This window comes from Pan troglodytes, chromosome 4 (assembly GCF_028858775.2).
Source record: "Pan troglodytes isolate AG18354 chromosome 4, NHGRI_mPanTro3-v2.0_pri, whole genome shotgun sequence".
Classification (NCBI taxonomy): domain Eukaryota; kingdom Metazoa; phylum Chordata; class Mammalia; order Primates; family Hominidae; genus Pan; species Pan troglodytes.
This window is the reverse complement of record NC_072402.2, coordinates 17932108-17958874: the sequence shown is the minus strand read 5'-3', so window position 1 is coordinate 17958874 and position 26767 is coordinate 17932108. Positions and strand designations below refer to the sequence as shown.

Sequence of the window (26767 nt, the reverse complement as noted above, 5' to 3'; positions counted from 1 at the left end):
TAAAGAAAATGTGGTACATATACACCACGGAATACTACGCAGCCATTAAAAGGAATGAGATCATGTCTTTTGTGGAAACATGGATGGAGCTAGAGGCCATTATCCTTAGCAAACTAATGGAGGAACAGGAAACCAAATACCACATGTTCTCACTTATAAGTGGGAGCTAAATGATAAGAACTCATGAACACAAAGAAGGAAGCGACAGATATTGGGGTCTACTTGAGTGTGAAGGGTGGGAGGAGCGAGAGGAGCAGAAAAGGTAACTATTGGGTACTGGGCTTAATACCTGGGTGATGAAATAATCTGTACAACAAATCCTGTGACACTTGTTTACCTGTGGAACATCACTTGTACCCCCAAATCTAAAATAAAAGTTAAAAAAAAAAAGCCCCTCAATAGACGACAGTTGTTATTACCAACAATAATAATTAACACAGCACTAAATAGCATACAGCTGAATGCACACTTCATAGAGAATTGTTGCAATCTGGAGGCAGGTGTCAGTGCGGACTGGTCCCTTGAATGAAGATTCTTACAGCCTTCGCCCTACAACCAACTGTTCACCTCACACACTTCCTGGAGGTTGAAGAAATAGGCTGGAAGTTTTTCTCAGCATTTCTCTCTTTTTTTTTATTTTTTTATTTTTATTTATTTATTTATTTTAACAGCTGAGTCCTCTGAGCACTTATTACCATGGATCACCAGCAGCAACGGGGCGGGAAGGGAGGTACCAGACTCATCTGCCCCTCAGGTAGATCTTGGGGGTCTGCCAGCCTCCAGGGGTTTCCTTCGGACCCGCCTTCACCCAGATACTCCTCGGGTCTCTCTTGAGCTTGATCGGCTTCCGTTTCAGGCGCCCGCCGCAGGAACAGCGGCCTCACAGCTTCCGGTGCTTGTGGTGGTTCATCTTCTGCTGGCGGGTCTTCAGCACGTTTTTGCTCTGCATCTGAGTTGTATCCCAGGCCTTCTCATCCTCCTGCTTGGCCCCTTCCCCCATCTGGCTAGGGAGACACTCATAGAATTGGGCTGGAGCCGCAGTCCCTGGGGTCTGGGCATCCAGTCTGGGCAGGAGGCAGCAGGCTGTAAGCCAGCTCTCCAGGGGGCTGATGGACATCTTCCTGGGGACCAGCATCTCCTCGAGCTCCAACTGGGCCCCCTTGCTGGGGAGTGAGGCAGCCCTACCTGGGCCAATTGGCTGTGTGCTGTAATGGGGCCTGCAGGCATGGCTGCTCAGCACTCCAGAAAAAGGCCAGGGCAGACTGCAGCCTGCCCAGGAAACAGCCCTGAACAGCTGAGAAGTCAGGCGCACCAGGAGTATGGCCTGTGGGTAGGGAGCATTCCACTGCCAGGCTCAGGAACTTACGGTCGGACGTCGGAGCGTTTGTCGCATTTATCTGCCATGTTAGAAAATAATCACTAGCCCCCGCCTCCCGGGTTTGCCAGTGGACTTGCTCTAAGTTTTGCCCTGAAGTTACACAAACGTTGTAAAAAGCAAATGGAAACAGATTGTTGTCTTTCTGATTGTGTAACTTGGCATTAAAGGAATCTCTAATTTATTTGTTTAACACGCAACTGCTGACATCATTGCCTGAAGCACACTATCAAGCTGGTCTGATCCCAGCTTGTTCGCCACCCAAAGTCAACACCATTTAAATGAATTGTGACAATAAAAATTCCATTTCTATCTAGAGCCAAATAGCTGCTCAAATAATCACTTGGCGATCATACGAAGTATGTGAATATGGGGGATGCACTGAGCTGGAGTTTAGGAGATCTTGAGATATTCCTAATCTTGCTGTGACTTCTTTTGTGACTTCAAAGAGCACAAACTCCAGGCATCATTCTACTTCCTCATTATATGGAGGTTATTTTTCCTGAACCTATGTACCTCAACAAAAGTTGCAAGATTTAGCTTGTATTTATTTATGTTATCATTGTCAATTCAGTCAAAATGGTTATGAGTTGTATAAGTCGCTACTTAGTCACAACTAAGGTTGATGTTGTTAGCTTTCTAACGTTAATTATGCCTTTTTAAAAAATTCCACGAAAGGGTTTTTCATTTATTACAATATTAATTATGTTGGTGAGAGAGAATTGTGACAACCGAATTAACTCTGCTACTTCTTGTTCCTACCAAATGCCAATCTAATACTCTCACTGAAGTGACAGTTTTAAGAAAGACATGTTGTCTTCCTTAAACAAACAAAACATTCCTCTTTATAATAAATAAGATCCTTATTCAAGTATGTATAATTAGGGCTCTCCACCTGTCAAAAACTTTCAAGCTCTGTTTTTACTCAGTGTATAGCTCTACCTTCTCACTGTATCATTTTCCAGACAGATGAAACCTTTTAGAAAATTTTCCCCAATGGTAAAAGATAAACACAGAGATCTTTGTTATCTCAAAGCTGAGTGACCCAACTGAGTTATCGTCACGGCTTAGGTCAAACTTTAAGCAAAACAAATACCATTATAAGCAACATTTCTTTACAAGAAAAATATTTCCCAACCTTGCAGCCTTGTTGATCTTGACACAGGACACTCTACCATACAGACAAGCATGCAGTCTTTCACACGAGTCTGTGATGCTACAATTTCCACCTTGCCATTAGAAGGTGTTTAAGGGCAAGGATTTGTATCTCTGGTGCCTGGTAATTCATATTCTGATGCTGAATGAATATGGAAATGATTATTTGCACAATTCATGTTAGCTGCTAAGCAGCAAGGTTTGATATATTCTCCTTTCTAGAACTTGAAAACTCTAGGAACAAGTAGTTACCAGTATTGCCCAGACTACCGAGAGTATTTTAATGCTTTATTGTGAATATTGAGTGGATTTGTTCTGGGGAAAAAACAACAACAAATTATCTGTCTGTCTGTCTTTCTTCTCCACTGAACAATAAATTGTTTCTGGAAAGAAACTACAATAGTACCCCCTTACCCATATTTTTACTTTCTGCTGTTACTCACAGTCAAAAACAATCCAAAAATATTACATGGAAAATTCCAGACATAAATAATAATTCCACTGAGAATGGTGTGTATGAAACAAACTTCCACACAGTGGAACAAAATTACACTCAGAACGGTGTGCATGAAATTCCAGTTATGTTTCTGTCTTTATGCTGGAATTTTCATGCACACCGTTCTGTGTAGTGTAAAATCTCACGCCGTTCCACTCTGTCCCACCAGGGACATGACTCATCCCTTTGTCCTATGTTTTCAAGCTGTCTATGCTACCCACCGGTTCCTCACTTAGCCAGCTCGGTTATCAGATTGCAAAAACATAGTATACATAGAGTTTGGTAGTATCCCTGCTTTCAGGCACCCACTGGGGGTCTTGGAACATATCCTCTGCTGATTAAGGGGAACTACAGTGCATCTTATCCATTTATATAACTGTACTGGCTAGCAAAGCACCTAGTTCCATAATAATTTCTAAAACTGCTCTGTCTTTGTTAAGTCAAATCTTTAAGGGGTTAATCATGAAATAAATAAAGCAGGATGAGGGCTGTCCTGTGAAAAGTAATTACCAGGCTGGGAGTGCTGGCTCACGCCTGTAATCCCAGCACTTTGGGAGGCCAAGGGAGGCAGAACACTTGAGGTCAGGAGTTTGAAACCAGCCTGGCCAACATGGTAAAACCCCATCTTTACTAAAAATATAAAAATTAGCCGGGTGCGGTGGTGCACGGCTGTAGTCCCAGCTACTCTGGAGGCTGAGGCAGGAGAATTGCTTGAACCTGGGAGGCGAAGGATGCAGTGAGCCAAGATTGCACTGCACTCCAGCCTGGGTGACCGAGCAATACTCTGTCTCAAAAAAGAAAAAAGAAACGTAATGATCTCCCAACTGACAGTTTTGCACAAAGAGGGCTTCATTCCTTTCGAATCCTTAGTTGAAGTGACTCTCTCCCACCAGTGTAAGTGAAATGGAGAGGACCAGGGAGATTTGGGCCACCCCAATTTAGAAACACTGAAAGTTTTTCCCAAGTCCTGTCCCCATGACATGCAAACTCAGAGTCATTATGTCCTATATTAGTTTTTCAGTGGTATGAAAATTGCTCATTAGAGTTCCAACGATTGCCCTTGAAATAAAAATAATCACATTTCTTTCAAGTGCAAGAGGATCTGCTAGAATTTCTGGAGCAAAGAATGTTGCCTGCTGAAATGTTTTCAGACACCAACTCACCCCTTCAACCATTCTCAGGTGAGCATATTAGACCCATCTCAAGGCAGTCTAGTCCCTCTGGGCCTACTGAAAACGGATAAGAGCTACAGTGACAGCACGTGGGCCCATCCCACACCAGAGACACCAAAAAGGGAGCAGAGCTCCTTCGGAGTATGCTACTGAGTAGGTTCTGGAAGATGAAAAATTGAATTTTCCTAAAGTTTTGGAAGAGTAGAAAGAACACTGGGTGAGAAAGAAAGGAGGGAGGAAGGAAGCGAAAGAGGAGAGGAGGGAGCGAGGGGGGGTGTTTGGAGATCTAACGGTTATAAAACCCTCATAAGTAAAGCAAAGCAAGGGATTTTATTTCCACTTTACTTATGAGGAAATTGAGCTTCAGACAAGTTGTTTAGTCCAAATCTCACAAATTAGTAGAGCTGAGACTTGAACCCAGGTCTTCTGATTCCTGGTCCCATGGCCTTTCTGCTACGAGTAGTACAGCATCTTTCTTTCTGCATTTTACTAATTTGTGTCAACTGAAAGTTTCTGAGAAAGATTTATTGGCACATGGGTGAAATAGCCTGTGTGCAGGCACATTTGATGTAACAGTGTCTGTGATCAAAAGTTTGGGCATTTCTCAATAAGGAAATTGCTAAATAAATCATAATACGTAGTCTCTAAAAATATGAGACAGTTTGACATGCCCTCATATGGCACGATCTCCAGGCTATACTGTTAAGGGTAAAATAAGTGTGATGCATAACAGCCTGCACAGTATCCACCCAAGATTCCCAGGGGAGAACAGGAGGATTGCCTCCCGTAAGCTGAACTGGAATCGGCAGCGGCTCTTCTGCTCCACCCTCCCCCCAGCCAAGCTACAAGGCTGTGAAAATCACTCAGTATTGCTTTTGGAGCAGCTCTCTGCAAGTCTGGACTCTGTCTCAGAATGAGAGGCCCTCCACACAGAAGTTCTACATGCAGCAGTTTACTCCAGGTAGGTACCATAGGGTAATGATAAGAAAACAAGACTTCTCAGCCCCGCTACAGACAAAAAATTCAGGGTTTTGAGATGCAGCAGAGAACAGCAAGTGTACACAAGTCTATGCAGAAAACATGGGGCCGGAGCAGAAGCATAGATCTCAGTTTTTAAGTGGCAGTACCAATGGTGACCTCAAGCCTGTGACTCAAGGTGACAACTGGCTGCTCAGCTAAGAGCATGGCAAATTTGCCTCAGGCCTATAGTGAATTATTTGAAATACCCAGAGTTGCAAGGCTGGTGAAGAAGTGATGACCCAAAGCTGAGAAGGATCCAAGGACAAGTCAAGAAAGTGTGACAGCAGTGAGCAAGGGCCTCCTGGGATGGCACACGCAGGTGCCACGCAGTGACTCAAGGTGGGGACAGTCATCAGGGTAGCCTAGGGTTGACATCTAGGAATAAGGCTATTTTGAGTTCCTCCACCCTCTCCCAGTCTGTACAGTTAGACTAGATTGGCATAAAGCTCATGCCACAACGTCCACTCAAAGCTGTTAAAGGATCCCAAAACAATCTTAGCCTGAGAATTTGGGGCTACCCAAGGCTAAATTTGGGGTTCTTGAGGTATACATCAAAGGGGATAAAAGGAAGTTATTAGTAACCAGGATGGCCATGGGACTCTTCTGTGTTTTTTGGAGCCAGGAACTTCACAAAGGACTATGAGACTGATACATTGATTTTTACCAATAGAAACTGTTGATGTACTAAATCATGTTGTACACCATAAATATATACAATTTTTAAAAATAAATCACTCTCTTTGAAAAAGAAACTTGATAGACCAAACAAAATTGCTGATAAAATATTTCTGATGATTAATATAATCGATTCTGACTTCCCTACTTCCATGGTTTGATTAAAATGCATGTTTGCTGTGCTCATGATAGTAGTTACATTTTACTTGATCAGAATTCTCTTTCTTCCATCCCAAATGTGCCCCCAGCTACGTCTTAACAGTTTAGAGAGATTTCCAACCACTGAAGAATACTAACTAGAGCTTTATTTTGTTCATTACGAATTCAACTTTTTAAAAATAAGTTGTGTATAAACTTTCTTTTCCCTAATATGTCATTTATAACTAAAGATTATATCATCCTTTTGAGAAATATATTGCTGTCCAGGGTTCTATTATTATGGTATATTATCATTATATTATAGATTATATTACTATTCTATTATATATTATAATATGTGATTATATAATATTATTATTGTAATCGAGCTTGAAGTCATGTCTTAATACACGTCTTTGTCCTTAATACATACTTGATTGGATACAGGTCAGGGATGGGAGAGACTCAGAAATGGGATGAATTTTTAAGATAGATAAGGCTGATATGACAGACTCAAACCTATGGGCTAGATTGGTCCTACAGAGTGTCACATTTGGCCCATATATTTTTAAGTATTACATTAACATACGTATAAAAATTTAGAAGTTTCATGCCTTCGCAGTGGCTCAAACCTGTAATCCACCACTTTGGAAGGTGGAGGCAGGCGGATCACTCAAGGTCAGGAGTTCGAGACCATCCTGGCCAACATGGTGAAACTCCATCTGTACTAAAAATCCAAAAAATTAGCCTGGTATGGTGGCAGGTGCCTATAATTCCAGCTACTTGGGAGCCTGAGACAGGAGAATCACTTGAACCCAGGAGGTGGAGGTTGCAGTGAGCCAAGATCCTGTCACTGCACTCCAGCCTGGGTGACAAAGCAAGACTCTGTCTCAAAAAAAAAAAAATAGATATTTCACATAAAAATTCAAATTGGGGGCTTCTTTTGGGGAAGAGGTCTGGAGACTCCGGTCCTGCATTCACTTACAACAGGCAGCATGGGAAGTGAGCCACAACTGGCCTAGAGCACTTTGCCCCAGTCCCCACACAGCCCTACCTGGCTCCGGCAGGCACCTGAAGTCTCCACACCCCCACCCCTAGTGAGGGAGTGTGAGGGCGAATCAGAGCTAGCAATGAAGGAGACCTGGGGATGAAGGCAGAGTCATGGCTGAGAGTTCTGTGCTTGTATACACTGTGCATAGCACCGTGATGTTACCATTTGATGTGGCACCAGAAGGTTCTGCTTAATGTCAAAGACTGCTCTGGGGACTCAAGGATGATCAAAGGAAGAGGAGGAAGGCACTCATAGCAGCATGACCAAGGAGAACAATGAGTGTCTGGTGGGCGAAATGAAAAGACATTGACCTGTGAATGACCTTGAGCATAATTTAAGCTTCTCTTTGTGATTCAGTCATTTTTATGCATGTCAGATATTTTACTGTGCACCTCAGCGCAAGGATGTTTTCAAGAGTTCCTGAGACCTGTGGCACCCCTTGCCTGTGCTTGATGGACTCAGACTCCGTCCTGTCTCCTCTCTGCATGACAACCATTACTGTGCGATAAGCTGGCTGTCTTTCTCAACCACTCCCTTACTTACAGACATTTGTCTAAGGAGGGTCTAGGAACTCCTGGAGAGCAGCATCTAGGCTCCGTGGCAGAGATTTTCTTTGTTTGTTGCACCTTGTTTTCTTTGACTTGTTCCTGGGTTCACATCTCATGAGTTTCCATCAACCTAGTCCCTATCCCCAACCTCCATTCCCAGGTAAGAAGGAAACTACATGGTACCCAGTGCCTCCACGAAGGGTGCTCTTGGTCTTCAAAAAATATACTTACCCTACAGCACTGATCATTAAAAAATATTTTTTTTTGTATTTTTGAAAACAAAAAGCAATTTTTTTTTTTGAGACGGAGTTTCGCTCTTGTCACCCTGGCCGGAGTGCAGTAGTGTGATCTCAGCTCACTGCAACCTCCGCCTCCCGGGTTCTAGCGATTCTCCTGCCTCAGCCTCCCAAGTAGCTGGGACTACTGCCATGATGTGCCACCACGCCTGGCTAATTTTTGTATTTTTGGTAAAGATCGGGTTTCACCATGTTGGCCAGGCTAGTCTCGAACTCCTGACCTCAAGTGATCAACCTGCCTCGGCCTCCCAGAGTGCCGAGATTACAGGCATGAGCCACTGTGCCCGGCCTAAAAAACAAATTTTTACTGTTGGAAATGTGCATGGCTTTGGCTACCAAAATGCTTCAGTTCATAAGTGTTTACAATTTTAACTCCAAATATCTACTTATGAAAGATGCTTCCCCAATTTATGAATAATTCAAGATAACAAATACATTTTCTTTAAGGGCTAGGTGAATTTATAATAAAAACAACTTAGGAGATTCAATCCTATTTCCATCCTTACTTCTACTCTTTTTTTATGGGAAAAATGTAAACTGGTTCTTCCCCAAACTCCTCTCAGCACGGCAATACTTCTTAGACGGCCAGCTCAGAAAGGGAGGGAAGAGAGTGACAGCAGCTGCATCTGTCTTCCTGCCCTGCACTATCAGTTCCTTGATAGGATTGCTGCCGTCTCATGTTAATTGTCTACATCTCCAGTATGTTCATTTGCTTTCTACCTATTAATACTTATATGCACATCCATGCACATGCAAACGTACATATGCTTTCCACTCGTTGTCACTTGTTTGTCCACATATAAACTTAACCTAAAGTGTGTGTGTCTGAATCAGCAATGTCTCCTTCCAATTTCTCTTTCCACTTTCTATCTCTAATAAATATGGACGTATCAGCCATGCCCTTACCTGAACCCATTATCTATCAATAATAGCCCCTCCCAAACCATATTAGTACTTCTCTAGGAAGGTTGACCTTTCAGAGGTCTGATTAACTAGACAAACAAGGCATGGAACTCCAGCCCATATTTCCAACACATACGGTAGCCTTTTTTTCTAAATTATGACTTTTGCCTGTGAGAATAGTGAATGTAATGTATGAAGACCAAAAGCATTCTTCAAGACAGTGATTTGGTAGCATCTTATTCTGGAAGCATAAGCCATCTTGAACACAGATAATGAATGCATTAGAATGTAAACATCCAAAGGATTATTAAGTCAGAAGGCATACCCACCGTCGCACTCACGTTCTCAGCTGCTTGCTGAGTGCGTACTGGGCACATGTATGCCCAGAACTCATGGCTTTCCCCTTTGAAGTAAATCAGAGAAGATAAAAATTACTTTTCAATGAAATGGCTACCCAATCAAGAAAAAGAAAGGTTTTAAGCCAGATTTAAACTGAGACATATTTATGTACAGCCATAAATCCACAGAAAGTCAGGACATTAGAAAACAGCAGCATACGCCAGGCGCAGTGGCTCACGCCTGTAATCACAACACTTTGGGAGGCCGAGGTGGGCGGATAACTTCAGGTCAGGAGTTCAAGACCAGCCTGACCAACATGGCAAAATCCCATCTCTACTAAAAATACAAAAATTACCTGGGTGTGGTGGCACGCGACTGTAATCCCAGCTACTCAGGAGGCTGAGGCAGGAGAATTGCTTGAACCCAGGAAGTGGAGGTTGCAGTGAGCCAAGATCGCACCATTGCACTTCAGCCTGGGTAACACAGCGAGACTCTGTCTCGAAATAAAATAAAATAAAATAGAAAGAAAAAAGAAAACAGCAGCGTAAAAACATTTGGATGCTACCAAATATCCATTTCAGATTGAGACTTCCATGGAGTGAAAAAATAAATAAAAATAAAAATATGAGCAGCACTTTCCAAGGGCCTGGCACGATTAACCCCATTTATCCTCACAAGAACCCCGTGAGGTAGGTATTGTTAGCATTCCCATTTTACAGGTGGGTCTGAAAGTAAGTGACTTAGGATTTATCCCTGGATAGACTCAGACCTGGACTTCAAACCCAGTGAGTGAACCCTCTGAGTCTGTTATCAACCACTATGCCATCTGCTTACCTGGTACCCATGAGCAACAGAAACAAATCATTACTTTTTAATCTGGTGATGGGGCTTTTTGTAAGGAATTAAAATGTTAATATATGACATATGGAATTATATTGGTCAGTATGAAAGAAACAGAACCAATAGAAGATATATAAACATATATAGGATAGATGATTGATAGATAATAGATGGATAGATCCTATTGTTTGTGTATATATATATATACACACACACACAATAGGACATACATTATATATACACACATAATGTATATATATACACACACACGATAGGACATATATATATACAGTCATGCACTGCATAACAATGTTCCAGTTAACTGTGCACATACAATAATTAACTGCATATACAATGGTGGTCTCATCAGATTGTAATAAAGCACATATAGAAATCTGATATTTGGCACTTGATATTGGCATTGCAAATCAAGTAGGGGAATTGACTGATATTCAGTAATGGTGCTGAGACATCCGGTTTTCCAAGTAAAAATATAAATATATATGTATATATATACTCACACAACAACAAAATTCCCTAAAAATGCAATTCTGACAATGTATCTCCACCATTAAGTGATGCATGACTCTATTTACATATAGATACAAAAACACAGAGAACGAGAGAGAGATTTATTCTAGAAATTGGCCAAGAAGTCCCATGATCCATTGTCTGCAAGTTGGAGAACCAAGAAAGCCAGTGGCATAATTCAGTCCAAGTCCAAATGCCTAAGAACCAGAAGACCCAAAATCCAAAGGCAAGAGAAGATGGATGTATAGCCCAAACAGAAGCAAACTCATCCTTCGTCTCTGCCTTTTTGCTCTATCCAGTTCCTCAATGGATTGGATGATGCCCACTCACATTGGGGAGGGCCATCTTCTTTGCTCAGTTCACCAATTCACATGCTAACCTCTTCCAGAAACACCACCACAGACACACCCAGAAATAATGTTCTACCAGATATCCGGGCCTCCCTTAGCCCATTCCAGTTGACACATAAAATTAACCATCTCAGGTCATTTTCCTAAGAACACTTCTGGCCTTTTCTTAAAGGCTTTATATTTTATATTCAGGTCAGTTTATCTCCTCTGGGATATCAGCCCAAGGAGTAGGTATTTAGGACAAGCCTTACCATCTGGCAAAAAAGACAATCATCTTTGCAGTGGGGCTGGAGGATGTTCACTTCCCAAAAAGATCTCTCTCATCCAACAATTACACTGCCTAAAATTTCACCACCAGAAAACTTGTAGGGATTGTCACATGTTCACAGTGTATTGTAAATTTGCCTTCAAATTGATTTCTCCCATCCCAATTATTCCACAGAAAAGGGCACCAGGATAACGAGACGTAAAGCATCATCAAATGAAAGATGATGTTTTAATCACCTCCTCTTCATACTGTTGACAGAAGAAGGATTCCCACCTGAGAGTTATGGGAATGGTCATAACTTTTTCTTTAAGGAACTAAAAAGTATCTAAAATGCCAAAAATATTTTTGTAAAATGAACTGTGAATGCCCAATGATAGTTGCATGACTATATCTGTATTTCACAAAAGAATCCTTTTTTCCTCACAGAGAGTTAACATAGCCTATGGTCAAACACAGGTACTCTATGATCATTTCTGGAGATGTTTAATGGTGTGTGAAGAAGACAAGCTCAGCCACCGTGCCCAGTCTCCCAAAACTTTCAATAACATCTTCATCTCAAAATTTTAGGACACAGTTCTTCTAATGAGTGACAGCATCACTGAACACCAGAAGCATCAAGGAACATCTGCTCCCCCGCACCCGTGGCTCATCTCAGGATGTTGTCAGGCAGAGTCAGACACATTACAGTGGGAAGATCAGACTGGGAGAGTTGAGCTCCAAAACAGAACTGCACCTTAAAAAGGGGGCATCTCAGAGCACCCTGACTCCTGCCAGCTCAAGGACAGAGCCAAGTCTGGCAGTGAAACCCTTTTTTCAGAGAATTTGGCAAATTTCTTCCAGTCCAAACAAATGGCCCCAATTTTAGGATGTGTAAGATGGAATAACAGGCCAGGTACAGTGGCTCATGCCTGTAATCCCAGTAGTTTGGGAGGCTGAGGAGGGCGGATCACAAGGTCAGGAAGTCGAGACCATCCTGGCCAACATGGTAAAACCCCGTCTCTACTAAAATACAAAAAATTAGCCAGGCATGGTGGTGCATGTCTGCAGTCCCAGCTACTCGGGAGGCTGAGGCTGGAGAATTGCTTGAACCCAGGAGGCAGAGGTTGCACTGAGCAGAGATCATGCCACTGCACTCCAGCCTGGGCGACAGAGCAAGACTCTGCAGGAGGCTGAGGCAGGAGAATGGTGTGAACCCGGGAAGCAGAGGTTGCAGTGAGCCGAGAGGTTGCACTCCAGCCTGGGCTACAGAGCGAGACTCCGTCTCAAAAAGAAAAAAAGAAAAAAAAATGGAATAACAATTACAGAATCATCTATACAGGTAAAGGGGACAGGAGATCCAGGAAGAGGGGAAATTCAGAGATTCCTCCACAGGGGCAGCCTCTGCAGAGAATTTGGGAAACCTGTGTAGGCTGCTGGCTGGGCTTCTGTCACTGGCAACGGGTTGAAGCTTCCTAATCTAGAAGACTGAGAAGATCTCAGTGAGGCCTGCATTTTGGAGGAGCATGGTTTAGGAGAGCTTATGTTCTGGAATATGATTCTGATCCTCCTACCCTAAGTGGGGTGTAAGGGTGGACTGTGCCTCAGGACTAAGGCCACAGTCTCATAATTTTTTTTTAAGAAAGGGTCTCACTGTATTGCCCAGGCTGGAGTGTAGTGGCATGATCTCGGCTCACTGCAACCTCCGCCTCCGAGGTTCAAGTGATTCTCCTGCCTCAGCCCCCCGAGTAACTGGTACTACAGGCATACACCACCATGCCCAGTGCATTTTTTGTGGAGATGGGGTTTTGCCATGTTGCCCAGGCCAGTCTCAAACTATGAGCTCAAGCAAACCACCCACCTCGGCCTCCCAAAGTACTGGGATTACAGGCGTGAGCCACCGCACCCGGCCCACCATGCCATTATTAACTTCAATGTTGAACTAGGGCTTCCTAGGTCCTCAAACTCTCTGAGATCAAGAATGATCCTCTATCCTGGGGGCAAAGATGAATCTTTACGTGAGAACGAAGTGCTCCCAGAGGCAGATACAGCAGGATTCACAGGATGAGAACTGAGCAGGGGCTGTCTGTGCAATGGACAGTGACAGTTCCATCTTCCCATTCTTACATGGAGCCACATCCTTGTGAGGTCCAGTAATCCAAACTTCTATATCTAAATCAGTGGGTTCTGCTCTGAATCTGGGTTATTCTTCAAGGGCAGGGATTATATTAGAATTTATTCTCTTTGAAAATATAACTCTTTTCAAAGTGATGAAGATTCGTGCATACCCCAGCATTCTGTAAGTTCTCCCTTAGGAGCAAATAAAAGTTGTGCAGCCTTAATTTAAGCCTATTTCTATTTCAGTCCTATGTGAATAGAGGGAGACAGAGGGAATTATCAACCATTCTTTGGGAAAAAGAAAACAACTCTAAAAGTACCTAAAGATACAAAAGCTGTCATTTAGCTTTCTTTTTGGAGGGAAGTAATATCCGTTCAACATTTCACCACTTAAGCCTAGCATTATTCAAATATACACAGCAAAGTATAAAGCCTGGAAATACTTTTTTTTTTTTGAGACAGGATCTCACTCTGTCGCCCAGGCTGGAGTGCAGTGGCACGATCTCGGCTCACTGCAGCCTCTGCCTCCCAGGTTCAAGTGATTCTCCTGCCTCAGCCTCCTGACTAGCTGGAGCTACAGGCGTGCACCACCACTCCCAGCTTACTTTTGTATGTTTTGGTAGAAATTATATTTCACTGTGTTGGCCAGGCTGGTCTTGAACTCCTGGCTCTAGTGATCCACCCGCCTCAGCCTCTCAAAGTGCTGGGATTACAAGCGTGAGCCACTGCACCCAGCCCTAGAAATAATTTTTAATTACCAGGCCGGAAGAAATTAGATACATACCTATGACATATATTTTAAGAAGCAGGTAACTTCCAATTACATAGAATAATATTAATAATTTGAAGTCCCCTAAAACCTTGCTACTCAATGTGTGGATCAAGGACCAGCAGCATGAATGTTCCTTGGGAGCTTTTGTAGAAGCAAAGCTTAATCCAAACCTACAGAAGCTGCAATTTAACAAGAGCTGCAGGTAATTTGTATACATATTAAGTTGGAGAAATACTCTGAGCTATACACTAGTCCATTTGCCTCTTCAGTGTACTCAGTAATGATGAAGAACTTTTGAAAATTACATTTATTTCTATTGCAGAAAACTCTCCATCATAGTTCTCATCAGTTCCCTTTAAATACAGTTGTTAAATGAAGGTAAATATACTAAGCCACTAATCCCTATCTCTACCCTCCAGCCCTCCCATCTCAAAAAGATTAAAAATCTTTTTTTTTGTTTTTTGTTTTTTGTTTTGAGACAGAGTCTTGCTCTGTTGCCCAGGCTGGAGTGCAGTGGTGTAATCTCGCCTCACTACAACCTCCGCCTCCTGGGTTCAAGTGATTCTCTTGCCTCAGCCTCCTGAGTAGCTAGGATTATAGGCACATGCCACCACGAACAGCTCATTTTGTATTTTTAGTAGAGACAGGATTTTGCCTTGTTGGCCAGGCTGGTCTCGAACTCCTGATGTCAGGTGATCCACCTCGGCTTCCCAAAGAACTGGGATTACAGGTGTGAACCACTGCACCCAGCCAAAAATTATTTTTTATTTGGCAAACCTATTATGACAAACACAGCTGGAATGAGGAATGGTGCAGGCAGCAATGGGCAGCCCACATGTTCAAGAAAAGCCCTGGAGGACTGGGAAGAAGCCTGAAGGCAGAGATACACTGGGGAAAAGTTGAAGGCACTGAGCATTTACATCAAATGCACATGTAGTTGGCTGTTCTGCCTCACAAATCATAAAGATCTCTGATTTCTGACCTTGTCTGCTGATGGGGTGCTCACGTGGGTTACCAGTTTCTGCATTTGAGTTGCTGGTTCCCCAGGGGTATGCTCCTTTCAGGCCCTGCTGGTTTTCAGGCATCTATCGTGTCTAGAAACTATCGCCCCAGAACCCTGATCTTCCTGAGTCCTCAAACACCACACAAGACTCTCTTCTAACTCTTCCCATAAACCCGAAACCATCTCAAGGAACAACACGGAGTCGTTATCTAAGACAAAAAAGGAGGCCAGGCACAGTGGCTCACACCTGTAATCCCAGCACTTTGGGAGTCTGGTGCAAATGGATCACCTGAGGTCAGGAGTTCAAGTCCAGCCTGGCCAACTGGTGAAATCCCGTCTCTACTAAAATACAAAAATTAGCCAGGCGCGGTGCCACATGCCTGTAGTCCCAGCTACTCGGGAAGCCGAGACAGGAGAATCGCTTGGACCCGGGACAGAGGCTGCAGTGAGCCGAGAGCGCACCACTGCACTCCAGCCTGGGCAACAAAGGGAGGTTCTGTCTCAAAAAAAGAAAAAAAAAAAAAGAAAAATTCAAATTAAAACTATCTTTAGGCTCAACACAACAAAGCTGTGTCTGATTCAACAGCAATACTTTTTGGCCTCCTCTTGCATTTGAGAGTGGCTTATAGCTGGTGTGGTATCTCTCCTAAGTATGAATTTATACCTGCTTCAGAGAATCAGATGATGGGGGAAATCTACAGGAAGAATTCTGATTGTAATGTCAGAAGGACTTTGTGTGAGTGAACCTGAACTCACTGGTTGGGCAGTGAGGTGGTTGGGCAGGTATAAATAACCAACCAACAAAATGGTGGCCTCAAAAAAATCAGCCAAGACCAAATCTAGCCCACTGAGAATTACAGACCCCTGCCAGATGCAAATGTTTCCTGGAAGCCCAAGTTTATAACAAAGTACCAATCAAGCTAGGTAGATAGCACAACTGCCCAGAATGTCTCCCTAAAATCAAACTCCCAGTTTAAATGAAGCCACTACCAATGGGAATGTCTTTTAAAAAGTACAACGTTCTTGTAGCATCTTTTTGTATGTGTTGTGTAAATGAAGAATACAAATTTTTAATTACTAAAAAGAAACAATCCCATTATTATACATAAGCAAGCTCAATAATACAATTTATAATACAAAGAAAATAATCTGTGTAAGTTTATAAAATATAAGATTATTTTATTTTTAAAACATATTCACACAAGATAACACATTATGTTGCTACCAAATACAAAATTGGCCTTATTAAGAGAGGGAGTCAGAAGTGTTCATAAGAAATAACACAATTTTAGTGATTCTAGGGTGACTCCCACCAATATAAGTCTCCCTTCTCAGCAAGTCACCCTATTCTTCCCCAGATAAATACCTTCTCCTCTGCCCGACCATTGCCTGAAATGGGACAGTTGAGTGTCATTTTCTTTTTTTTCTTTTTTTTTTTTGAGATAGGGTCTTACACTGTCACCAAGGCTGAAGTACAATGGCACGATCACGACTCACTGCAGCCTTGACCTCCTGGGCTCAATTGATTCTCCTGCCTCAGCCTCCTGAGGAGCTGGGACTACAGGTATGTGACACTAAGCCTGGCTAATTTTTTAATTTTTTGTAGAGACGGGGGTCTCACCATGTTACTCAGGTTGATCTCAAATTTCCTGAACTCAAGCAATCCTCCCACCTCGGTCTCCCAAAGTGCTGGGATTACAAGCATGAGCCATCAAGCCTGGCCAAAAGTCATTTTTACTTAAAGTTTTCGTCTCCTTGTAAAAGACAAATAGATCTGGAGAGAAAAGACAGTCCTGTTACTTAAGTCATTTACATCGCAACAGATATTTTGAAACGCTGAGCATGAGGCAATGTTCAAGGTACTGGGGATAAGAGAATGAGGAGGGTCCCTGCCCACAAGTCACGCACAGCCTAGTGAGGAGACCCTCGTGCTCAAGAGTCGATGTTGGTAAGTTGATGGTTGCTAGGAAGGAGCTGGAGTGAGCGACAGAGGAGCACCGGAGTAGTTACATGTCAGCACTCCTGAGTCAGGAATGGGTAGAATGGGTAGAAACTTATAGACACACAGTGAGCCGTAGTGAAGTGGAGAAGGCAGAGGAGACTCATGAAGGAAAGGAATTCCAGGCATGTTCAAAAGCATAGCAAGGAGAATTGGACGATGGGTTGGAAAGTGTCCCGTACAGCTAGAGTCAAGGGAACAAACTAGGAAGTGGGAAGAGATGGGGCTGCACTTTTTCTTTAATCTCTTACTAGGTTTTAGATACTGTGCTTTAGACCACTTACGTCATTTGATTCTGGTGACAACGCTGTGAATTGAGCCAGATTATTACTCCCAGTTTACAGATAAGGAAGATAAAGCACAAAGAGGTCATGTAACTTGCCCCAGAGTCTCAGTGCCAAGCTTCAAGCCTGGGGTCTGCTAGCATCTTCTAGTCATGAGAGAGGGAGGGTCAAGAAGCATAAAGCCACGCAAGTCTTCAAAGAGATTCGAGGTGACAGAACAGTGAGTACCTAACCCGAGTGTAAAGTACGCCCGCCCACTCATGCTTGGTTTGAGGGCCAGCCTACTAGGTGGACGGAGACAAAGTGGGGGACAGCTTAGAGAAAATTCAGGGCTTCCTCCTTTGCGCTCATTAAGATAGCATCAACCTCCAAGAAGTTATGACCCAGAGTTGTGCAGGGGTGGAATTCACCTCCCTACCCAGAAGCTTAGAAGGACCTCACCCCAGGTCTTGTGACTCGAGACCTTTAGCCATTAGGCCCAGGGCCCGCCATCACCCACGGGATTGCGGAAATCGAATCTTCATGTCCCTTATCTCCCATCACTATCAGCCAACACCAGGGTAAACTACCATGAACAAACATTTCATGCTGCAACACCAGCAAATCCATAAGGTTTCATATGGTTCCTTGCCCCAGATTCAGCCAAGTTCTGCCCTTACCTCCTGAATGCTGCCACGCCACCCTCCAAAACCTCTGCCTCATCATGTGCAAACTCCTTTTTACCCTCAACCTTCTTTTTGGAGGATCCTTCCCACCTCCTTGCCTTAACTGAAGCCTCTGATGACATCACTTTGCAACAGTCTTTTCTCTTTTTTTTTGAGACAGAGTCTCGCTCTGTCACCCAGGCTGGAGTGCAATGGCACAATCTCGGTTCACTGCACCTCCGCCTCCCAGGTTCAAGCGATTCTCCTGCCTCAGCCTCCCAAATAGCTGGGATTACAAGTTCGTGCCACTATGCCCAGCTAATTTTTGTATTTTTAACAGAGACGGGGTTTTGCCATGTTGGCCAGGCTGGTCTTGAACTCCTGACCTCAGGTGATCCACCTGTCTCAGCCTCCCAAAGTGCTGGGATTACAGGCATGAGCCAATTCTGTGGTTTTTACCACCTAAATAAAAGCCTCAACAGCCTGGTTTTCTCTATCTTTTCTGCCCCCTCTGTCATCCAAGCAACTGTCACCCAGCAGTCTGCAAATAACTTTCTCTCCAGTCTCCCTGAGGCCACCCCCATCTGTTCTCTACACTGAACCTAGAATAATCTTTTCTTTTCTCTCATATGCCCTTTCTGTCTGCAGCCCTCCTGTGACTTCTAATCATCCCAAGGATGAAGGGCGGTGTCCTCCGCATGGCTTGCAAGGGTCTGCTGGCTCGAACCTCAGCCAGGTGCCCACACTCATCTTTTCCAACTTTGCTTTTTTGTCTGTGCATTCCCACTACTGTGGCCTCTCTTAGCTCATCAAGTGTTCCTTGCTTCCTCAGCACACAGGCCCTTTGTCCAGCTGTTCCCTCTGCCTGGACACCTTTCCCCCTCCCCAGCTGGCTCCTGGTTGGGGTTATGTCTTTTGTGGAACTAGGTTACTGATATGGTTTGGCTGTGTTCCCACCCAAATCTCATCTTGAATTGTAACACCCACAATTCCCACGTCATGGGAGGAACCTGGTGGGAGGTAATTGAATCACGAAGACGAGTCTTTCCCATGATTTTGTTCTCGTGATAGTGAATAAGTTTCATGAGATCTGATGGTTTTAAAAACAGCAGTTTCCCTGCACAAGCTCTCTTTTTACTCGCTGCCATCCATGTAAGATGTGACTTGCTCCTTGCCTTCTGCCATGATTTTGAGACCTCCCCAGCCATGTGGAACCGTAAGTCCATTAAAACTTTTTCCTGTTTAAATTACCCAGACTTGGCTATATCTTTATTAGCAGCATGGAAACAGACTAATACAGTTACCTTCCTTCTCAGTACATGATTCTGGTTTAATTGTGTATTGTTGGATGATTGTTTGTTTAATTGTTACATCCTCTGCCACTGACCTACTCATCTCTTCAAATAAGATGTATTGACAATCTACTCCATCCTAGGCACTGGAAGTAACATTGAATGAAAAAGACAAAAATCACTGTCCTCTGAAGTTTATAGTCTATGGAAGGAGACCGAATAACGAATTATTTAAGAAAAAGGTCTCATATCTTGATGACTAGCACTATAAAGGAAATAATCAGGGAATGGGGAGGAGAGCAAGGTGTGTGTGTGAGAAGGGGTGTGCAGTGGCTTGCAATTTAAAATAGGATAATCAGGGATGGCCTCGTGAGAATGTGACATTGGAGCAAAGTCATGAGAGGAGGGAGGGAATTTGGAAAAGCTCCAGGCAGAGGGACTAGCAAGCACGAAGGCCAGAAAGTGGCAAGGTGCCTGACTTCCTCTTAGAGGACCTGTCAGCTGGCCAGTCTGGTTAAGCAGAGAGAAAGGAAGAAGATGGAGTCAGAGATAGCAGAGGGAGGTATGGGAAGGAGACCCCATGGAGATCTTGCAGGGAGGACCAGCTTCATGGGTGTGCCACCTGGACAGTCACAAAGGACCCCACACTCAGAGTCCTGTGCTGGATCGAATGCTTTGCTCTCTTGAAATTCTTAAGAGTTTAAGCAAGGCCCAGCCCTTTTTGCAGTCAGTCCTGCCTGTAGGACCTAGTGAGTCACTGTTCCTTCTGCCAGGTCTAATCTAGTGGAGACCTTGGCTCTCCCTCTGAGCAAGACAGGGAGCCCATTGAAGGTTTTGAGCTGAGGAGTGACATGATCCCACTTACACCTTAGCAAGGTACTTCTGGCTGCTCTAATGAGAAGAGTTGAATTTTAGTAGCAAGGGTAGGAGCAGAGAAGTTGGTGAGAAGTCTCTTGCAAATAATCGGAATAAGAGATTCCCATGGCTCACATTTGTAATCCCAGCAATTTAAGAGGCCGAGGCGGGTGAATCACCTGAGGTCAGGAGTTCAAGACCAGCCTGGCCAACATGGTGAAACCCCATCTCCATTAAAAACTTTAAAAGGCCTGGCGCAGTGGCTCATGCCTGTAATCCTAGCACTTTGGGAGGCTGAGACAGGAGGATCACGAGGTCAGGAGTTCGAGACCAGCCTGGCCAATAGGGTGAAACCTCATCTCTACTAAAAAGACAAAAATTAGCCGGGCATGGTGATGCGCCTGTAATCTCAGCTACTCAGGAGGCTGAGGCAGGAGAATCGCTTGAACCTGGGAGGTAGAGGTTGCAGTGATCCGAGACTGCGCCACTGCACTCCAGCCTGGGCAACAGAGTGAGACTCTAAAAAAAAAAAAAATTAGCTGGGCGTGGTGGCACACACCTGTAATTCCAAGTACTCAAGAAGCTGAGGCAGGAGAATTGCTTGAACCCAGGAGGCGGAGGTTGCAGTTAGCCGAGATGGCGCCACTGCACTGCAGCCTGGGCGACAGAGTGAGACTCTTTCTCAGGAAAATAAAGAATAAGAGATTCATTTGGCCTGGGCCAGGGTGGCAAGACTGGTTGGATCCCAGTTATGGGGGACATGTAGAGTCAACATTTCCTGACACGTGGACTATCAAGTATAAGAAAAGCTGAACCGAGGGTGGAGTTGATGACTTGGGGTGAGTATCTGGAGGATGAATTTACCCTCAGATGAACCCTGAAAGGATGAAGGAGCAAGGTCTGGGGGAAATCAGAAGTTCATGTCAGGATATATTACCTCTGAGATGCCTGTGGGTCGTCCAAGGGCAGCGGCCAAGAGGCAAGTGATGTTTTGGAGTCCAGAGTTGAAGTGAGAGTTGTGGGCTCTGGGGACTTTTAATAGACAAATTATAGTTGTATATATTTACTGAGTACAAAACAATGTTATGATTTTTGAATATAATATGAAATTATTAATGAGTGACTTAACTTATCCATCACTTCCAATATTTGACCTATTTTTTTGTGATGAGAGCATCTGAGATTTACTCTTTTAACGAATGGAAATGTGCAGTACTCAGTTGTTAGGGATAGTCACCATGCTATGCAATAGATCTAAACAAAAATCAAACTCATTCCTTCTGCCTAAGTGAGGCTTTGTATCCATTGATTATCATCTCCCTGTTCCCCCCACCAGCTAGTCTCTGATCACCATTGTTCTACTCTCTGCTTCTGAGATCAGTTTAGTTTTCACATATAAGTGAGAGCACGTGGTGTTTGTCTTTCTGCATTTTGCTTATTCCACTTAGCATAATGTTCTCCAATTCCATCCATATCATCACAAATGATGGAACTTCTTCCTTTTATAAGGCTGACTAGTATTCCATTATATATATATATATATATGCCATATTTTCTTTTTCTTTCCTTTTTTTTTTTTTTTTTTTTGAGATAGGGTCTCACTTTTTTTTTTCCACTGCAGTGGCATGATCTCAGTTCACTGCAACCTCCACCTCCTGGGCTCAAGTCATCCTCCCACCTCAGCTCCCCAAGTAGCTAGGACCACAGGCATGCACCACCACATGCAGCTAAGTTTTTTGCATTTTTTGTAGAGACGGGGTTGTGCCATATTGCCCAGGCTGGTCTCAAACTCCTGAGCTCAAGCAATCTGCCCAAAGTGCTAGGATTATAGGCGTGAGCCGCTGCACCTGGCCTGCCACATTTTCTTTATTCATTCATTCATCCATTGATGGACCCTTAGGTTGATTCCATATCTTGGCTATTGTGACGAGTGCTACAATGAACATGGGCATACAGACTTCTCTTCAACACGCTGATTTCAAATTTTGTGGGTAACTACCCAGAAGTGGGATTGCTGGATTATATGGTAATTTTATTTTTAGTTTTTTGAGAAACCTCCATGCAATTTTCCATAATGGCTGTATTAATTTACACTCCCACAAGCAGTGTACAAGATTTCCCTTCCTCCACATTCTCATTAACATTTGTTATCTTTTGTCTCTCTAATAATAGCCATGCTGACAGGTGAGAGGTGATATCTCATCGTGGTTTTAATTTGCATCTCCCTCATGAGCTGTTTTTGCTTTTTGTGTTTTAAATAGAGATGGGGTCTCACTGTGTTGCCCCAGCTGGTCTTGAACTCCTGGACTTAAGGGCTCTTCCTACTTTAGCCTCCCAAAATGCTGGGATTACAGGCATGAGCCACTGAGCCTGGCCAGCTCTGTTTTTATGCTCAACATATTCCTAGCATTTGTGGGAATATAGTGCCTGGAAGATAGCAGCAGCTTAATAAATATTTGGTTAATGAATGAATGAAGCAATGTCGAACACACTAGGAGAGGTGACATATGGGAAAGTGTTATATATACAGAATGAATAGAAACTAAACCAGAGTTAATCCGTAACATCAGAATTTTCCTTTAAGAGAAATTGCTCATAAAAAATGGTGAGGGAAAAGATGAGATTGCCTCACTCATGATTGCTCTCTTGTTTCAGAAGGAAATGAACATCATGGTCTCGCATCCATTTAACAAATGCTCGTGTACTAGGCTGTGCGCTAAACACAGCCTTCTATCCTCTCCACAGCCCCCAAGGCAGATATATTCTCCAGTTCTTTTTTTTTTTTTTTTTTTTTTTTTTTTTTTTTATTAGATGGAGTCTCACTCTGTCACACAGGCTGGAGTGCAGTGGCGTGATCTCGGCTCACTACAACCTCCGCCTCCCAGGTTCAGCGATTCTCCTGCCTCAGCCTCCCGAATAACTGGGATTACAGGCTCATGCCACCGCGTCCAGCTAATTTTTGTATTTTTAGTAAAGACGGGGTTTCACCATGTTGGCCAGGCTGGTCTCGAACTCCTGACCTCAAGTGATCCGCCCACCTCAGCCTCTCATAGTGCTGGGATTACAGGCGCGAGCCACTGAGTCCGGCCTCTCCAGTTCTTGAGTAAACACACAGAGGTTCTGAGAAGAAATCTGTCCCCAGGTTACAGAGGTAACTAAGATATGAAGGTGGGATTCCAGCTACTTCACCTCCCATGCATAAAGGCAATTCGTTCTTTTTCCTTGGTTCACATCTTGTTATCTCCATAATCTAATTTGAATATTCTCAGGAAAACCATCTTGGATTTTGACTCCCCCTTTTCCCCTAAAAAGATTGCCATACATTTGTGTTTTCTTTTTCTCCTACAAAGAGGGGTTGTTCTCTGTAGGACAATTCAGATCTCAATTCTGTGGTCGTTGTGACTCTATTTCCAAGGAAACCTTAAGAAATTCCTTCTCAATTGAAGTAGACAGACAGGCCAGAGCTTATGACCCCAGCTTTTTTTTTTTTTTTTTTTTTTTTTTGGAACTGAAGCCTCCATTGGAATAGCTGTGGTTCACTGAGTGTATATCACAAGCAGTTACTTCCAGGTCTTATTGAAAATCCTCACAGCAACTCTGTTGTTATTATTACCATCTTTTTTTCTAATGAGGTAAACTTAAAATCAAAGAATGATCCACCAAACCCTGATTCTAGTCCAAGCTTCTTTGTTCAAATCTTGTGAGTCACTCTATCCCAGTAGATTCCCAAAGAGGAGCTTCACGAAATTCTTGCCCTGCCCCTCTACCTTCCTTAAGAACTACTGAATCAGGCCAGGCACAGTGGCTCATGCCTCTAACAGCACTTTGGGAGGACGAGGCAGGTGGATCACCTGAGGCCAGGAGTTCGAGACCAGCCTGACCAACATGGTGAAACCTCATCTCTACTAAAAATACAAAAATTAGCCAGATGTGGTGGCACATGCCTGTAGTCCCAGCTACTTGGGAGGCTGAGCAGAGAATTGCTTGAACCCAGGAGGTGGAGGTTGTAGTGAGCCAAGATTGCCCCACTGCACTCCAGCCTGGGCAACAGAGCAAGACTCTCTCTCTCAAAAAAAAAAAAAAAAAAACTGCTGAATCAAGATCACAGCTTAGGGGCTGGGATCTCTTTATTTAGACATCCAAGAAAATTCTTATGTAGTCAATTTGTATGACATTTAGGAACTGATGCCTTGTTTTCTGAAACAGAGCTGTAGTTGTAGAATCTTCAAGATTCTCTTTTAATAAGCACTGTACATCAAGGACTATTTCAAATTACCTTGACTCCTGAACATGGTCTCTCTTAATCTTTATTATTCTTATAGATAAATGAGGGGCAGGGGGAAGTGGAGGAGTAAGATGAGTAAAGTTCCAAGTAAATTATATTTGTTCTTCCCGAACAAATGAAGAATGAGGGTTATGCAGTCCGAAAAACCGGCAGGCTTAAAAATGTAAGAACTATACATTTAATGTGTATAGCTCTGGCCCAATGTAAGCGTTTGCCTCAGAGTGCAGTCAGTGGAAGGAAGGAAGGAAGGAAAAGAAGGAGAGAGGAAGGAAGGGAGGAAGAAAGGATGGAAGGAAGGGAGGGAGAGAGGAAGGAAGGAAAGAAGGAAGGAAGGAAGGAAAGAAGGAAGGAAGTAGGTAAAGAGTGAAACTATCACAATAGAAGTTATGTACTTGAACAACAACAAAAAAAGAGGAAGTAGGGAAGTTGATGGGAAAGACAAAATGTAGAGGAAAGAGAATAAGGAAGGGAGGAAATAAACAAAAGACAAAAAAGTTACTATGAAGTTCTAATTAGCAGCCCAAATGTAAGCAACTCTTTCTGATTCATTCTAATTAGGCTTGTCTTCTATTTAATTGATTTTGATTTTGTCATTTCTACTATAGTGTGTGTGTGTGTGTTTTATTTTGTAAAGGTAGGTTTTGCTCTGAATGTCAAGGCAATTTCAGCTCCTGAAAGAGAAGGTAACTATTATTTTCAGCTCTTAAAATTGAAAGAAAGGAAGAAAGAAAGAAAGAAAGAAAGAAAGAAAGAAAGAAAGAAAGAAAGAAAGAAAGAAAGAAAGAAAGAAAGAAAGAGAAAGAAAAGAAAAACTCTACCCTCTGGGGAATTTGCATACTAGGCAGACTTGGGTGCCCCGCAGTGGGTGGTTCCGGCTGAGAGTTTGTCTATTCTTAGATGTCTGTGCTGAGGCAGAGTGGGACGGAAATTGTTCACTGCTGCTTTAGGACCTTAGAGTCATTTCTTTTAATGGGGTTCGACTGTCAAATCAAATCTCCCAACCTGTGTAAAAGGCTCTTGTAATTACATGTGTCATCTCTTTTCACGACAAAACTCAAAACTGAAATGCAGTCTTTCTCCTGCATTAAGAGGATTGCTTTCTTTTTAGAGGAAGGGCTGGGGGGATTTTTTTTTCCCCACTTTTTTTGTTAACAAAAGCATGTGACAAGTCAACCAATCTTCCTCAAGGTAAAACAGGGGCCTGTTTTTCTTTGAGTAATTATGTGATGTGCCTGACTTTCAGGTGTGTGGCTTTTAAATACAACAAATCAACACTAAAGATTAATTCATTCAATTACAAGGCAAGAATCTTTGTTGCCTATTCAAACATATTTTCTACTTTAATAAATTCATAGCTTAAAAAGCCAAAAGACAGTGAGATCACCAATAATAAGCCTCTAGTGTTTGGAACTCAGTCTGTAAGATCATTTTTTTTAATCAAAAAATATATGTAAGTTTTACAAACTATACATATATATAAAGTGCTCTCTAAATGATTTATATATGTGTATGTGTGTGTGTGTGTGCGTGTCTGTGTGTGTGTGTATGTATATTTTTATTTTTAGACAGTCTCATCCCGTTGCCCAGGCTGGAGTGCAGTGGCACGATCTCAGCTCACTGCAGCCTCCACCCCAAGAATCTCAAGTGATTCTCCTGCCTCAGCCTCCACAGTAGCTGGAATTACATGTGCGCACCACCATGGCCAGCTAATTTTTGTATTTTTAGTAGAGACAGGGTTTTGCCATATTGGCCAGGCTGGTCTCGAACTCCTGGCCTCAAGTGATCTGCCCACCTTGGCCTCCCAAAATCATGGGATACAGTCATGAGCCACCGCATCTGGGCCAAAATATATTTATTTTTAAGCTTTGGTATAAGTTTCTATACCCAGATATTCAGGGAAGCCTGAAGACTACCAATGTTTTGTTTTTATTATCTGAAACTCTGATTCAGAATTCATGAAATATATGTAAAAATTATATTTAAGGTGAGAATTCCCCAAGACAACATTTTTATTGAGACCATTTTAGTCTCTTAAATCCTGGACTATATAAGCAATAAAAATGAAAACAAAACAAAACAAAGCAAGTATATGTGTTCTCTAGATGATTCTAAATAAGTAGTTATTAACCCATCATTTTTCCATTTAACATTTTAACACATTGACCTCAAGGAGTTGCAATAAAAGGAATGGGTACATTATACAAAGCCATTAAATTATAAATGAATGGTATTAATGACAAATTTTCCCGGACCCAGAGGGAAACTCAGGGAAAATATAAAATTACCTTCAAAGACAACAAAATGAAAAATAAATGTGACATATGGACCTTAGGAAAAAATGGAAATCAAGTGCACATGAGATAAAAAGATAGGGCCAGGCAT

General features: G+C 42.9%; 1 pseudogene; it reads right to left on the bottom strand.

Moving 5' to 3' along the window:
* Positions 1-739: 739 nt before the first annotated feature.
* On the bottom strand, positions 740-15108 carry LOC100614061 (small ribosomal subunit protein mS38-like; annotated as a pseudogene).
* Between the last annotated feature and the right edge of the window lie 11659 nt (positions 15109-26767).